The sequence below is a fragment of the Lynx rufus genome, unplaced genomic scaffold (genome assembly GCF_022079265.1).
Source record: "Lynx rufus isolate CCGP_SWC_20201006 ecotype Redwood Valley unplaced genomic scaffold, mLynRuf1.p SCAF_8, whole genome shotgun sequence".
NCBI lineage: Eukaryota > Metazoa > Chordata > Mammalia > Carnivora > Felidae > Lynx > Lynx rufus.
The window spans coordinates 91,780,727-91,798,273 of record NW_025814896.1 but is presented as its reverse complement, the minus strand read 5'-3'; positions in this window follow the sequence as shown (position 1 = coordinate 91,798,273).

The following is a 17,547-nucleotide window of genomic DNA, read 5'->3' as shown; positions in this document are numbered from 1 at the left end:
CAAGTTATAGCAATGTGCTTCCGTAGTTCTCTCCTTTTTTGGGGATAGAGCAAAAAACAGACTTTTTGTATCTGTGATTCTTTAACTTTAAATGTACATCAGAATTATGTAGAGGGCTCATTAAAGCACAGGCTGCTAGGCAACACCCCCAGAAGTTTTGATTTAGGGGGTCCAGATTAAATAGGGATGTGATAGGGGCGCCTGGGTGGCTCAGTCGGTTAAGTGTCTCACTTCAGCTCAAGACATGATCTCACAGTTCGTGGATTTGAGACCCTCATTGGAATCTATGCTGACAATACAGAGCCTGGAGCCTGCTATGAGTTCTGTGTCTCCCTCTCTCTCTCCCGCTCTGCTGCTCATGCTCTGTGTCTGTCTCTCAAAAATAAATAAACATTAAAAAAGAAATTTTAAATAGGGATGTGATAGAAATCAGCACCCTTAAATCTTTCAGACCACTGATAGTATCATTAATTCCTTTTGGTTTATAATTATGGCACAGACCAGAAAGCTACTATGGCATTTCTGCCAATACTGACTAAATGTGTTTGTGAGTAAACACCTAGGATCTAGACAAATAGGCTCACACTATAGTATGCACCCTGGACAAAACTTACATATTTATCATCTGACTTAGGTATCTATTAGACCACAGTGGCATTCTGGGTCCCCAGGAATCAAGCAATTAGCTCAAAATCAGGACTCAAAACTTCCCGAAATACTTATATATTTTCCTTTCCCCATATATAGGTTTCCTGGTGAATGACTACAGATCCCTTAAGGAAGGACAGAGAGAAAATTATGAAACAGTTCGTGTTATTACCTCAAGTACACTAGGCTTCCATTCAGTCAAGGAACTCTGGTTATCTGAACTAATCACAGGTCTGAGAATTCAATGATAGATACACTACATTTCCCTATTATCATGGCTCAAGTCAGACCTCTGTTGGCCAGATCTAGAGGTTTTTTTGTTTTTTTTTCATTTTATTATGCAGATTAATTAGTACCTTAGTCCATTTTCCATCTAGTTCAGTCCTAAGACCTCATGATTAATTAAGTATTACAGAGACCTGTGTAGATTGGGTTATTTGGTCATCAACCCAGTACTGGGATCTATTATGATAACCAGTTCCATCTTGTCTTGGTTGGGTAAGTGCTGCTAGTTGGCCTGTGTCTATTCCAGGATTGTATTCATCCCCACTGAAATTATGAAGCTTATTTCAAAGAGGCATCTACTACCCACATACTTGTTCAATAGGAAGCAGCCACTAAAGTTTTTCTTTTTCTTTTTTTTTTTTTAATTTTGCTTTGGGGAACAAAATTTGGGGTGGCTCAGTCAGTTGAGCGTCCGACTTTGGCTCAGTTCATGATCTCATGGTTTGAGGGTTCTGGCCCCATGTCAGGCTCTGTGCTGACAGCTCAGCCTGGAGCCTGCTTCAGATTCTGTGTCTCCCTCTCTCTCTGCCCTTCCCCTACTCATGCTCTGTCTCTCGCTCTCTCAAAAATCAATAAACATTAAAAAAATTGCTTTGTTTTTTTATACTGATGATCCCTTTATCAGTGTATTTCTCTACGGATTTGTGAAGTGAGCATTTCAGGGACCATTTAAAAGTGGAAATGGGTCCTAGAAAGGGAATGGGTCTCATTTATCCTACTACATTCCTATCTGCATAAGTTTTGGGGTTCCTTTCTGTATATCTCAACCTGACTGGTCATTAAAATAAGGTGGAGAGTTCTTGAAATTCCTATTGCCCAGTCTACACCTCTAAGACTCTCTAGAAGTGGGATACAGGCATAGTATTTTTCAAAATTCATTGTCTACTTCCACATTCCAATTATAAAATGAATTTATATAATCCCAACTTTATTAAGTGTAAGCCACTGTTGAGTCTAACTTTCAGCATTCAACTGAGCAAATAATTTACCAGTTTACCTGCTCAAGCTAGCACATTAAAGCCAGACTATATGGTATGTGCACCTGTATTGATAAAACTAACCAAATCAGAAATTAAATGTTTGCCCCCTGTCCTAATACCCTCAAAACTCATTCCCATATATATTCCCCTATGGTTTTCTTGAGTAAAATTTTAACTGAAGTATAACATATACATAGACAGTAAAATGCAAAATTTGTTAATTGTACAGCTCCATGAACTTTACAAATTTTAACACACTCTTGTAACCATTGCATTAACTGGAATATTAACACCACATCAGATACTCCTTCATTACACCTTCTCAAAGTTAACTACTATTTTAAACTTTCATCACTATATTTTGCTGTTTAAACTTTAAATAAAAGGAATCATATAGTGTGTACTCTATAATACTGCTGTCTTTTACTTAAGAGTGTGTCTGTGAGATTCACTGTTATTACATATCACAATTGTTGGTTCTTTTTCATTGTTGTGTAGTATTTCATTTTAGGAAATTTACCACATTTTATTTACTAATTTTATTTTTATGTTATTTGGATTATTTCCAGCTTTCAAATATCAAAATGCTGCTGTTGTGAATGTATGTATATATATATATATATATATATATATATATATATATATATATGTGTGTGTGTGTGTGTGTGTATATATATATATATATATATATATATATATATATAGTATTTAGTTTTTTAAATTTTAGTCATTCCAATGGATGCATTGGGTATCTCATTGTGGAACACTACACATTATTGTTAGATGGTTGGATGCTCTTTTTTAATACAGTGTTTATTTAATCTTTTTGCGTGTTTTTTTACTAAATTGTCTTTTTTCTTTTTTATAGTTAGGAGGCTGGACTACCTTAAGGAAGGACCTGGGTACACTACTGAAAATTTATACTGTTAATGTTTCTCCTAGCCTTCCCCAAAGGGATTATGATATTTACCAGGGTAACTGAACATTTGGGAAAAGGAAATAATTAGAACTTTCAGAGACTATTGCACACTGGTTCTGAAAGCACACCGATTCTAGGAGACCTGAAACATCATTATGGCCCTGCAGTCAGAGTAGGGGCTTATGGAGGTCAGGTGACGAACGGATTTTTAGCTCAGGTCTGTCTCACAGTGGATCCGGTGGGTCCACAAACCCATCCTGTGGTATTTTCCCCAGTTCCAGAATGCATAATTGGGAGAGACATACTTAGCAGCTGGCAGAATTCCCACAGTGGTTCCCTGGCCTGTGGAGTAAGTGTTAATACGGTGGGAAAGGTCAAATGGAAGCCATTAGAAAGGCCTCTACCAGGAAAATAGTAAATCAAAGCAATACTGCATCCCTGGAGGAACTGCAGAGATTAGTGCCACCATCAAGGACTTGACAGATGCAGGGGTGCTGATTACCACCACATCTCCATTCTGCTCCCCTATTTGGCCTGGGCAGAAGACAGATGGATCTTGGAGAATGACAGTGGATTATCATAAGCTAAACCAGGGGGTGACTCCAATTACAGCTGCTGTACCAGTTGTGGTTTCACTACTTAAGCAAATTAACATATCCTCTGGTACTTGGTATGCAGCTATTGATCTGGCAATCCCTTTTTTTCCCCACCTGTCCATAAGGCCCATCAGAATTAGTCTGCTTCCAGCTTCTAAGGCCAGCAATACACCTTCACTGTCTTACCTCAGGAATATATGAACTCTGTAGCCCTATGTCATAATTTAGTTCACAGGGATCTTGATTGCCTTTCTCTTCCACAAGATATCACACTAATTCATTAGTCTACTACTAATATGCTAATTGGATCTAGTGAGCAAGAAGTAGCAATTACTTTAGACTTATTGGTAAGACATTTGTGTGACAGAGGGTGGGAAATAAATCCAACTGAAATTCAGGGGTCTTCTATGGCAATGAAATTTCTAAGGGTCAGTGGTAAGGGGTATGGTGAGATGCCCTTTCTAAGGGAAGGATAAGTTGTTGCATTTGGCCTCTCCTTCACCCAAGAAAAAGACAAATACCTAGTTTGTCTCTTTGGATTTTAGAAGCCACATATTCCTCATTTGGGTGTGTTTCTATGACCCATTTACTGAGTGACCCCAAAAGTTTTAGTTTTGAGAGGGGCCCAGAACAAAATAAGACTCTGCAACAGGTCCAGACTGCTGTGCAAGCTGTTCTGCCACTTGCATCATAAGATCCAGCAGATCCAATGGTGCTTAAGTATCATTGGCAGATAGGGATGCTGTTTGGAGCGTCTTTAAAAAATGTTTATTTATTTACTAGAGAGAGAGAGAGAGAATGGGAGAGAGAGAATCCTAAGCAGGCTCCATATTCTCAGTGCAGAGCCTGATGCAGGGCTTGAAATCATGAACCATGAGATTATGACCTGAGCTGAAATCAAGAGTCAGATGCTTAATTGACTGAGCCACCCGGCACCCCTGTTTGGAGCCTTTGGCAAGCCCTAATAGGTGCAGTTTTAGGATTTTGGAGCAAAGCCCTGCCATTATCCATAGATAACTACTGTGTTTCTTTTGAGAAACACCTCCTGGTCCGCTACTAGGCCTTAGAGACTGAACACTTGACCATGGGCCACCAGATTACCATGTGACCTGAGCTTCCCATATGGGTGGGGTGTCATATGTGCCACCAAGCCATTTAGTTGAATCAAATTGAAATGGTAAATATGTGATCAGGCTTGAACAGGAACTGAAAACACAAGTAAGTTACATGAAGTTGCCCAAGTACCAATGGTCCCCGTACCTGCTACACTACTTTCTCACACCTAGCCTGCACCTATAGCTTCATGATGAATTTCCCATGATCAGTTGACAGAGGAAGAGAAGACTCAGGTATGGCTTACAGATGGTTCTGCACTATATGCAGCACTATAGCCCCTCTCTGGGACATTCCTGAAGGAAATCTTTCCAGTGGGCAGAACTTCAGGCAGTGCCCCTGGTTTTGCACTTTGTTCAGAAGGAAAAATAACCAGATGTGAAATTATATACTGATTCATGGGCTGTGGCCCATAATTTGGCTGGATGGTCAGGCACTTGGAAGGAACATCACTGGAAAACTGGTAATAAGGAAATTTGAAAAAGAACTATGTGGATAGACCTCTTTTAATGGGTGAAAAACATAAAGATATTTGTGTCCTATGTGAATGCTCACCACAGGGTGATCTCAGCAGAGGAGGATTTTGAGGTTCAAATGAACCATTGTGTGCATACCATTCATCCTCCTTCTCCAGCCACCTCTGTCATTGTCCAATGGGCTCATGAACAAAGTGGCCATGTTGGCAGTGATGGAGGGTATGCATGGGCTCAGCAACATGGACTTCTACTCACCAAGGCTGATCAGGCTGTGGTCACCATAAAGTGTCCAATCTACCAGCAGAGACCAACATTGAACCCTTGATATGGCACCATTTTCTATAGTGATCAACCAGCTACCTGGTGGCAGGTGGATTACATTAGATTGCTCTCAACATGAAATAAGTGTTTTTTCCTTATTGGAATAGATAATTAACTCTGGATATGGATTTGCTTTTCCTGCACCAAATGCCTCTACCAAAACTGCCACCATGGACTTACAGAATGCCTTACTCACTACCATGGCATTCCACACAGCATTGCTTTGGGTCAAGGAACTCATTTAATAGCAAAAGAAGTGTCACAATGGGCCCACGTTCATGGAATTTACTGGTCTTACCATGTTCCCTACTATCCTGAAGCAGTTGACCTGATAGAATGACCTTTTGAAGACTCAGTTATAGCACCAGCTAAGTGCAAGGCTGGGCAAGGTTCTCCAAAAAGCTATATATGCTCTGAATCAGTGTTCAATATATGGTGCCATTTCTCCAATAGCCAGGATTCATGAGTCCAGGAATCAAGGGGTAGAAAGGAGAAAGGGAACACTCATTATTATTCCTGGTGACCCAGTAGCAAATTTTTTGCTTTTTATTCCCATGATTTATGCTCTGCTGGACTAGAGGTTTTAGTTCCAGAGGAAGGAATACTTCTCCCAGGTAATACAGCCATGATGTCACTGGACTAGAAGTTATGATGACCACCTGGTAACTTTGTACTCCTCATGGCTCTGAATAAAAAGGTAAATAAGGGAGTTACAGTGTTTGCTAGGGTAATTGATCCTGACTACTAAGGAGAAATTACACTACTACTACAAAAATGGAGGTAAGAGGGAGTATGTCTGGAATACAGGAGATCCCTCAGGGTGTCTGTTAGTATTACCATGACCAGTGATGAAAGTCAATAGAGAACTACAATACAATCCAGGTGGGATTAGTAATAGCCCAGACCCTTTAGGAAAGAAGATTTGGGTCATCCCACGAGGTAAGGACAACCAGCTGAGGTGCTTGCTGAAAGCAAAGGGAATACAGAATGGGTAGTAGAAGAAGGTAGTTATAAATGCCAGAAACAAGCTAGCATCAGCATCAGTTTCAAAGTGTGAAGAGGGATTCTAAAAGAATCACAGAAACACATTTTCTGATGGAAGCACAGTGTCATAGACGATAAGGAAAAGGAGCAAATGATGAAAATAGTTTATTTACCCAAATAAGTTTATGAGGAGAAATTTATATTTTTCTAAGATTATTCATGTAAAATGGGAAGTCAAAGTGAACTAAAAGGCAAAAATAATGACCAAATCTGTTCCCCAAGCAGTTTTAAGGAGAAGAAGAAAAAGACAATGGTGTGGCTTAAGGTACTAGAAAAAATCACATAGATGAGATCAAATTTGTTGGCTCCCTGATGGAGTAAATATTTGACTCCTCCCCCACCTTTTTTTAAGAGTGAGTGGGCCGGGGAGGGGATGACCTGGCATATGAACACTTGTGCTACTTGAAAGAAGTCACAAATTAGGTGGGTGGTAGGACTCCACTTCCCATTAAAGAACCTAAAGAGGAGATGTCTTCCCTTCCCCTTCTCCCTGGTTGTGGGAATGGTCTAGGTTTAGCCAACTGGATGCCCCCACCTGAGACTTGAACCTTGAGCTGGTGGCACAAATTGCATGAAATAACTGGAGAGTCTTCACATTGGTGGCAGTGGAGTGGAGTAGTTTCCCATGCAGACTGCTCCTGGGGCCTGACCTTAGTTGTGCTCCCAGCTACCTGATGCCTCCACTCCCGCATATCTATCATGTCTGGAGCTTCAGGCTTCCTGTCAATTTTGTGAGGTCCCAGAAATCCTTCCAATAAATATTTTTGTGTGTTTAAAAAATGAAAAGCCAAACACCATTGATTGTCTGGTACAGCTGGACAGTATTTATCCAGAATAAGAGATAAATAGATTTGTTCTTACTTGATTTTAAATGCCAAATTGCCGCAGTGATTAAAAGAGTCAAATGAAGGAGCAAAACAGGATTCTAAAACAGTTCTAGTTTTCTTAATAAATTGGGGCATATTTTTAGCCACTTGGTTCCATGCCCAGCCGTTCATGAGCAGTTATGTGTTTGAGGAGATGTAGTAGAAAAGTCAGTGCTAGTGGGAGCATTCTCTGATTAAACATATCCCTTCACAATCTACCATGGTACCTGCTACTCCACCAGGTGAATTTAATTATCACCATGCATAGGAATTCTATGTTTAAAAGCAGCCATATTTGGGAAGGGTGGCTCATGAAGCTGCTATTATTGGTATAAATTAGGTTAAAAAATGAGCTCACTTTGGATTGGGTCTCAATTTTCATTGGAATAGTCTATTCCAAAAAGGCTAACAGCTAGAAAGTCAGCCAGAAGTGGCCAGAAATGAAAGTAAAAAAGGAAGAATGAGAAAACCCTGCAATGGGGACTACGCAAACACTGGGCAATCACCCACAAGAGTATCCAGTATTCAGTGTAAGGGTCAGGAGCTCAAATGTTTGTTTTCTTGAATTAGAATCACACAGATGGGGCACCTGGGTGGTTCAGTCGCCTAAGTGGCCAACTTCGGCTCAGGTCATGAACTCACGGTTTGTGAGTTCAAGCCCCAAGTCAGGCTCTGTGCTGACAGCTCAGAGCCTGGAGCCTGCTTCAGATTCTGTGTCTCCCTCTTTCTCTGTCACTTCCCTGCTAGCATGCTCTCTCTCTCTCTCTCAAAAATGAATAAACATTTAAAAAAAATTAAACACAGACACACACACACACACACACACACACACACACACACACACACACACAGCTAAACATCAAGTTGGGCCAATAGGTAGAAGCTCCTGGTATGGAGTGAAGAAACTTGGGGAGAGAGTTCCTAACCTCTTCTTGAGGAAGAGAAAATCTTCATCTCTTTGAAGCCTCCACAGTGGTCAGTATAGGGAGATGAAGAGGACAAAGTAGTGTGCAAAAGCCCAGCAATGACAGTGCTGAGAGGGTAGTGCACAGGGAGCTGAATGAGCTGGTATCTCCCAACGGGAGTCTCAACTGACATAGGCAGGAGCCTGAGAGATGGCCTGGTCCCGCTTGGAGAAATACCTGGTGACTGTGATGCAATTATCCCTGGATAAAGAAACCCATGGCATTTTAACACCATCAACAACCAAGGCTGCCATTTGTTGAGATTTTACAATGCCAGGCTCAGTGTGCATGCTCTGTTTACTTAATCACTTTCATATTCTCACAACTTTGTATATTAGTGTATTAGTACAGCACCAATATTTTATGGATGAGTAGAAAGAGGTCCAGAGAAAATGAGGAACTTCCTTCTGTGATACAGTTAGCAAATGGGGGGGTGCGGAGGGACAGTATTGAACACAGTCCATATTCAAAGCTCATGCTCCCAGTTTTCATGCTGAAGCTCCTTCCTAGGCTGAAAGACAAATGTCATCCAGGGCAAGAGAATTCTTGGGCAGGAACTCTGTCATCCAGGACAAGAGGCTTCTGGGGATGCTCTGACAACAAACTTCATTGAGTGGGACCACTTGAGACACTATACGTATCTTGCTTATCTATCTACTTAAGAAAGGCACCCCCTGGACAGCCAGCCAAAGTAGCCACACAGAGGAGAGTGGTACTGCACACATAAACTACTTTGCCAGTTAAGTCAGTGTCAGTCCTGCCCCCATCTCAGGTGAAATTCCAGAGCCTGCCTCATTATCATCCTGCCTGATCCTTGATGGGACCAATGCCATTAATAGATGTAGGTCTCATTCCCTTTGTGTTGTCTCACTCCCCGCTCACAACCCGCTACAGCGGTTGCATTGGGATGATCCCCTGTAGCCTGTCCCCACGGGTTTTTATTAAATCAGCTTTGGCCAGCTCAGCCTTCTGCATCAGTACAGCTCCGTCCCATTCTGTGCAAATTCAATCCATGACCCCAGGGCAAGCCCAGTACAAGCCTTCAGCAGGTGGTTTGGGGACAGGCCATTTAAAATTTTTCCTAATTAGATATGGGGGAAAAAATCCAAAATCTTTAAAAAATGCTTCTTAAAACAATACCCTGTAGGCTTTGGGGTTGTGGTTATTGTTTTATTTTGCTTCTCCTTATGGGTACTCAAATGTTCCTTTTATAGTCATAATTTTGAGAAATGCTGTTTCCAGGAGTCACCATGGAAAGAGCTGTGAGATGACAAGTCCACATATGTCTAGCGCACTTTTGTTGAGATGTATTTAAAATGAAATGTCACTCTCCAGAAAGATTTTGTGACCATGAAAATGAGCTGGCTTTTCAAGTCTGCACTGAGAGAGAGAGAGAGAGAGAGAGAGAGAGAGACAGAGAGAGAGAGAGAGAGAGAGAGAGAAAGGAGATCAAGGGAATGAGAGAGAGACAGAAGGAGAGAGGAAGAGGGAGAAAGAAGTAATATGTGTGTTTATAGATCTCTTCCTTGCCCTCTTTGCTCTCAAACTGACTATTAAACACATTCACCCCAAACTCACAAGGTTGTGGGAGGTTAGGCAAGCATCAGGGTTCTGTCGCGGTGGACTAGAGTCCTTGGCATGGGTCCCATTAGGGAATTGGAAACATGATCAGGCATAGATGGTCTGCAGCTGGGTTCAGATGGGGCAAGCAGAGTTGTCAAAGCAGCATAGAGAGATCTTGCGAGTTTCAGCAGCAACACCACTTACAGCTATGCAGCAAACTTTGCTATGGACCCACTTCAAGAGCTGCTTGATCTCTAATGGTCCTAAGGTTATTACTGATTAGATCGGAGCCAGTGCCTCCTGCTAATACACACAGGCCCCCTTTGACCTCAGACTATGGAACTATTGCATCAGTGTGTTCCAAATACTCATGAATTTCCATTAACAAAAGCAGAATCCTCTTTCAAAACCCAAGAGTCAACGTCTGGAGGTTGCCAATATTCCCAATGGAAATAGTCTTTCCATTTATCAACTTGAATTCTAGGGCAGGGAAATAGAGGTTTGGCAGTTCTTTCAGCAGAAGCAATGGGAAGGATAAAAGATGACTCAGAAAAAGGATTAGAAAGACAGAGTCTGGTTGGTGCCCTCATAACATGTCTCTGAGTATTAAAGATGATACATAGATTCTGAGTTTTTGATTAAAGCCATTAGTGAGGGAACATTCTCCATCTTTCAATTTATTTTTTTAGATTCCAGGAAAAATAACCCATTTTTTTCTTTAATGTTTTTTACCCCCTATATCTCAAAAGATACATTCAGAACAATTCTTTTGAGTGGGAAAAAGGGCCCTATTTTGAATAGAATCTCTAGATATACATTTCTCTCTCTTTTTTTACATTTGAATGTCATTGCTTCCTTCTGACTCCTTTAGGTCAAAGGAGATGCCCTCCTATATTTTGCCATAACTTACCCAATTACACAGTTTTGTACTTTCACACTTAATGGGCATCTGCCCATTTACTTGTCTGTATTTCCCTTTAAATTTAATCTCAAAGACAGCCACATCTCTTGTAGTCACAGTGTTGTACTTGGTGCCTGCTCAAGAGCTTGATGTATAGAAGGTGCTGAATAAATGATTGTTAATATTTTTGTGTTTTCATGCAACACCTTTTAAGGTAAGCAGTTGTAGCTGTGATCATGTTGCCAACGAACTGAGAAAGTGGTTCCCGGCAAGCATTCATGAAATGTCCTTAAAATGTAGTTAGAGCTAGTGCTGTGTGCAAGCCAGGAAGACCGCGTGTGAGACCCTGACAGTAATGGTTGCAATCCGCGGAGGCCTGTGAACCACAAATCAGTGAGGAGAAAAGAAGTAATGGACAGAGATGTTAAAAGATAGAATCAAAAGATGTAGTGACCCTGTAGCATCATTATTTTCATCTACTGCTTCTTTTAGAATCTGAGTTCACTGAGTGCCAAAACCAAATTTTACTCTTATTTACATTTCCTGGGCCAACTAAACATAGTGTCTGGCACATTAAAAAGCTCGATGAATATTGGATGAATAAATAAATGAGTAAGCATTGTATTAGTGCACTAATCCAGTTCTTACCTCACAGAGAGCTCTTACATCTATCTCTTCCTCTTCCCAAAGCTTTCCACAGTATTTTAGTTCAGATCCTCCTCATTTCCCTCCTGGAGTCGCCAATAGGCTTCCAAGTGTTAGAGGTCACATGGTGCTTCTAAGATTCCTCACCCCACCTCTGGAAGCAGCATGATACAGTGGTAAGAGTCAGATTTGGATTTAAATCCTAGATCCAAAATCCACTGCTGGGTGACTTCAGCCAAATTGCTTACTCTTTCTGGGCCTCAGTGTCCTCTTGGGTAAAATGGAGATACCAGCTAATGCCTCCGTGGAGTTGTTGTAATGATTTAATGAGATCACATATATAAATAATTGTCAGGGTGCCTATCATTAGTAGATACTCAGTAGATATGGGATAAATTTTCTCTTCATATATACAGCTGGGCCAATAACATTCTCACCCTTTACAGGGTGTTCAGTGCATTCCTACATTCCTGCCCATGTTTGGCACAGTAGGTCCTCACTTTTTACAAACTTGTGCCTACTTCATCTTCTGCCTGCACCTATTTGATATGTGACCCTACCTGTGGCAAAGTCCTGGCCCAGCTTTCACATGAGAAATGAATGGGGAGTTGAGGCTCCGCCATAAGCCTACCTGCCAACCTGGATGGTATTCATTCATTCATTCATTCATTCATTCATTCTTCTAATCATTTGGTCAACAAATGCATGCACAAATACCTATGGAGGTCATGACCAAGGCTGTTAGAGTACTGTTCCTTATCTGCATAGACCTTGTAGTTGAGTAGAAGGTACAAGCAAGTAAGTAGACATTTACAATATCATGTAGTAATGCTACAGTAGGGAAAACATAGTGAACGATGGGAGCAGATGGAGGGGCAGCTACCCAGAGCTGAAGCATCAAGGGCAGCCTCCCTGGTTTGTGATGGGGTTGAGGAGCATAACTTAAAGCCATCTGGAAAAGCAGGTGGGAGGAGAAGACCAGGTAGAGGGAGCTCCATGTGCAAAGGTGCAGAGCTGAGAGGGGTTATTTGTGTACAAGGAGGTGGAAGGATTCCACCAAAGGGGAGACTATTAAGCACAGCAGAGGCAAGGTGGTGAGGTCAACATCCATGTGCACAGAAGAGGGCCCAGAAGGCGGTGAAGAAAAAGATAAGATATGAGCTTCAGGGAGATTCTTACCTATACACACATCTGCCACTTATTTACCATTCACTTACTACCCCACCCATCTCCTTATTCTCCAGCTCCCTTCTCTCTCCTTTGCCCCTCCCCTCACACACAGGAAAGGAACACTCCGACAAAAAACTGTATGTTCATCTATGAGGGTTTTTGAGTAAGATTGTGTGAGGCCCCATGGGCAGACACTAGAGGTCATTGGCATATCTTTTTTGGCTGCCTTGGGCCTGTGGGAAAAAAATGCCTTAAAAAATTTTAAACACCTACATTTAAGTTGCCTTGGAAAGATGGCACATTTTTTTTTTAATTTTTTTTTCAACGTTTATTTATTTTTGGGACAGAGAGAGACAGAGCATGAACGGGCGAGGGGCAGAGAGAGAGGGAGACACAGAATCGGAAACAGGCTCCAGGCTCTGAGCCATCAGCCCAAAGCCCGACGCGGGGCTCGAACTCATGGACCACGAGATCGTGACCTGGCTGAAGTCGGACGCTTAACCGACTGCGCCACCCAGGCACCCCGGAAAGATGGCACATTTAAGAGTGAACATGCTGAAGCCTTGTGGATAAGTCAGAGGGTTGGTTGTGCTGAGCTGTCATTGACAAAATATCGCATGGAACGCCTGCCCCTCAGAGTGCTCAATGCATTCCTGCATCCCTGCCAGTGGTGGCCCGGGTAAGTACAACAGGCCCCAATTTTTTAGAAAAGTACATTGCAATACAATTGTTTTATGTTAGCCATATTTTATTTTTCTTATTTTTCTGCTTATTACCTGTTATTTGAAATTAACATAGCATGAAACTGGCTCACTTATAACATCAATTAATAAAATTTAAGACTGCTATCCATTTATCTGTAGTTGTCTTTATGATGAGTGAATGATGACAAGTGTATTTGCGGTTTCCCTCTGGGTGATGTATATTACCTCATTTGTTCAACATGAATGTATCTACCATGAACTGAGAGTTTAGTTTGTGCAGAATGCTCTGCCAAGCACAGGAGTGCATGTTCCATAGAAGCTCACTTCAAAAACAGTTCACAACCTGGTGGGAAAGACGGACACCTGCTTAATTATTTTCCACACCATCTGGATGTTATACCAACCTGTTTGTGTTTGGGTTCCCTGAATCCCATCTCTGGTCACTTCTGCCTTATTTCTCTGCTCAGAACAGCCTCTGCAGCCTCTCTGACTCCCAGGACTGCTCTAACATTTCTGAGGCCCCGGGCAAGAGTATAAATGGAGGCACATCTACCACACATGTCCATATTTGAAAGTTACAAATCAAGCCAACAAACTGTTATATGAAATGTATTCTGTCTTCCTACCTTGACAAACATATCTTCATAATGACCTGAAGGCCAGGCTCAAACTTAGAATTTTCAGATTCCTTGGATTTCCATGATGGACCCTAGTGGTATAAAAGAGTCAACCCCTATCCCTGGGCCCTGGACCTCAGCCTGCCCCACTTATTCCCTCACTCCTACAACAAGGAGCTTCACATACATGTGTGTGGACAGCTTAGGCTGCAGTCCAAGCTCCTGCCACATTCCCCAGAGTCCCCATTGGCCACTCCCTGGGACTGGGGGGTACACACACTGCCAATATATTCTGTCTTCAAGAGGCTGGACTTGGGGAAGAGGTCAACACAGGTGGCAAAGGGGAGTTGGGGATGTTTAGCTAGGGAACTCAAAGTATTGACTACTTATAACTTGGTCAAGATAGTGGGGGGCATGGGGCAGTGCAGAGCTGGGGAAGGGCCACAGCAGAACCCTAGAAGAATGGAGCACCAGGAGTCCCTCCTGCCCCATGTAAGAACAATACTGCCAATTCCATGCACTGGAAAAATAGTTCTGGCCTTTTAAGAGCAAGGGTGTTCTGTCAGACCGATATGGGGGCATCAGTTGGAAGCTTGCTAAATTGTTAGAAAGGAGATTAATATTATGTAAATGTAAGTAATTAATCAGCAAGCACCTCTCAAGCCAAATACCTGATGTGAGGAGTCCTCCTTTGAGAGGGGAAAATTGCTCTCCTCTGATTAAAAATGGACCATCAAACATCATTTAGCTTCTAACTTTCCCCAAGAAGTCTGGAGTTCAATGTAACTCCCCCCCACCACCACCATAAAGAGAAAAAGAGAAGCTGTGTAAATTGAGCTGAGATCTAGCTGAAGCACTATGAGTAGAGAATTTAGGACCAGGGAACTCTTCAGTTTGCTCAGAGCTGTGGATTAATGTCAGGCAACAAGTCTTAACTGAAATAACAGGACACTCAAAAGTATAAAATAAATGATTTAGGAATATTCCTTACTATTTGCCTGCCCTGGGATTCATCCTCTTATCTTCTGAAACAGGCTCTGTCTGTTGGGCATGGACCCAGGTAATGGTGAAGGATGGTTGCTCCACCTTCACCTTCATCCTAAGGGTGTGAACATGGCCCAGGAACTGGAATCTCAGAACATCTCACCCTCCCAGCCTCAGGAACTGAGTCCAAAATGTGGTGGTCTGAGCACTCTGGTGGTTTTACTTGGGAGATAAATTTAAAAAAAAATCTTGATTTTTTTCCCCCTAGGATTGCTAGCTGGTAGGTCAAGTATGCTTATTGGCATCTTTCCAAGTATGTGGAGTGAGGCTTAATAAGAACAAAGCCAACAAATACACAAGAAAGCAGATTCAAAAGATGCAACAAGAGTAACAGAGCCCTGATAATATTGTTGTGATCCTAGCATGTTTGCTTGTGACCCATTCAACCCACAGACCCTACCATAAACCTCTCTCTATTTTCTCAAACCAATTTAGGTTGAGTTTCCATTACTTCTTACAGCAGCTGCTCTAATATGACATAGTTTTCCAAAGGTTACTTAGGTTCTTGAAGTTGATGACCATATTGTCCATCAGCTGCTTTTGTGTTTAATTAAAATCTATTTAAACTTATGAGCTTGTCACTAGGCAAGTCTTGGAGAATGAAAGAAAAGATCAACAAAGCTTAAATTTTGCCTTCATAGTATGGGGGGGGGTGGAATATTTTCCTTGACTCTATGAGGGTTCCTGGCTGGGTCTGAAAATTAAATGGACAGAGACGGATTAACAGAAGAAAAACATACAATTTTTAAAATCTAAGTTTTATATGACACAGGAGGCTTTTCATAAGGAAAGGAAGACCCAAAGTGACCATTAAACCTCAGTATTTTTATGCTGGCTTTGATAAAGAGTGGACAGTCATGGAGAAACAGGATAGGTTAGAGAACGTGAGGTAAGTGTGGCAAGCTAGAGGAAACCTGCTTGGAATCTTCCTGTGCCTCTTTGTCTTCAGAGATAAAGATGTTCCTTTCTTCCTGGTATAGGGAGGATGACTTTCACATGAGGGTTTTATGACTTACTTCAAGAGAGGTGGGGTGAAGGGGAAGGTCAGAGTGACCTTTCTGCTTCTATTGCTTTCACAAACTCCCTCAGCTTAAAATATTCAGTATGTCACGGTGCTGTATTTTGGGGTAGTATGTCCTGAACCCCACCAGTAGAGTACACAATTAACTAAAAGTCAGTATAAGAGGATAAGGTTCTTAAAAATGAAATTTAAGTTAGATGTATTCCATTAACTAATATCTGTATCTTAATTTTATTCAGATAAGCTTTTTAATAAAAGTGTAATATTTGAAATTGCTATGATCCAGAAGACATATAGGCTCCATATGAAGAGTTTGCTGCTCACTTAAATATGTCTGTTTCTTTTGAGAAATGCAAAATTACAGAATATATGTTGTTATAAAAATATAATAAAACCCATAATTACGGACCTTTTATAAAATAAAAATATAAAGTAGTATACACAAAAAATGTATGAGGAGGCATCCAGAGCAGTTAACCAAAAAAAAAAAAAAAAATTCATTACTGTACCTTCATTCTTAAAGATAGGAAATAATATGGATTAACAAATTTAAAAAAGAAAAGTTTAAAGATTCAAAAAATATAAATGATGAGATCAGAAGCTTATATACTTAAAAAGCAGAATTAAGGTATTCAGAACAAATTCTTTAAATATAAGCAATAGAGTACACAAATGTGACAAGTTTAATCAAAAAGAAAAGACAGAAAACACAATTATAAACTTGAAATTAAAGGAGATTCAAAAATTATAAAAAAAAAAGTACATCATGCCATTCAACTAATTTGAAGAGCTCAATGAAATGGATGAATCACCAGGACAAAATAATTACTCCAAATTGAATCAAGAATAAGTAGAAACTCAAACATACCTAACAGAGTTTCCGGCAGAGTAGACATTCAACAAATTGAATGAATGGACAGAGAAGAAATGGAACAGGTGTCAAAGCACAACATTTGGTGACTTTTCATAAATGTCATTTCAAACTTCCAAAGACTTGAGATCAACCACCCCATGGAAATTATTTCAGAGTTCAGAAAATGACAGCAACGTGTGCAGTCTATATTAAGTATTATCTAGAAAGAAAAAAAGAAAAGCAAGTTTTATCTGAGAACAAAACCTATAGGCTATGAAAAACAAAATCCCAAACAGACCTTGCTTATGAATATATATTAAATAAACTGTATAAATGTAATATGTTTATGATTCTATCTCATGAAAATGGATGGTTGAATTTCCACTAATTGGGACGCTGTGTTTGGGAGGCTGGGTTATCTGATTTTAAACAGGCTAGGAGACAAAAATAACTGTTTGGGTCTCCCAGGAAGGCCTCTTGAAGAGATGGGCAGCACTTTCTACCTAAACAGAGGCATGGGAGGCATACGTGAATGTTGAGTAGAAGAAAAATACCACAGGTAATAAAGGGACAGAGAAAGAGGAGCAAAACACACACACACACACACACACACACACACACACACACACACACACAGGAAAACAATTGATCAAATGGTGGTTTCAAATAAATAACTCTATATCAGAACTTACAGAGGAAACTTTCCAAACTGCAGACCCTAATTTGTGATCAAACTGCTTCTCATATGTCAATTCTATATAGTGACCAAGTGCAAAGGGCAGCAAGATTTACTCACCATGATTGATGTCTTTCCTA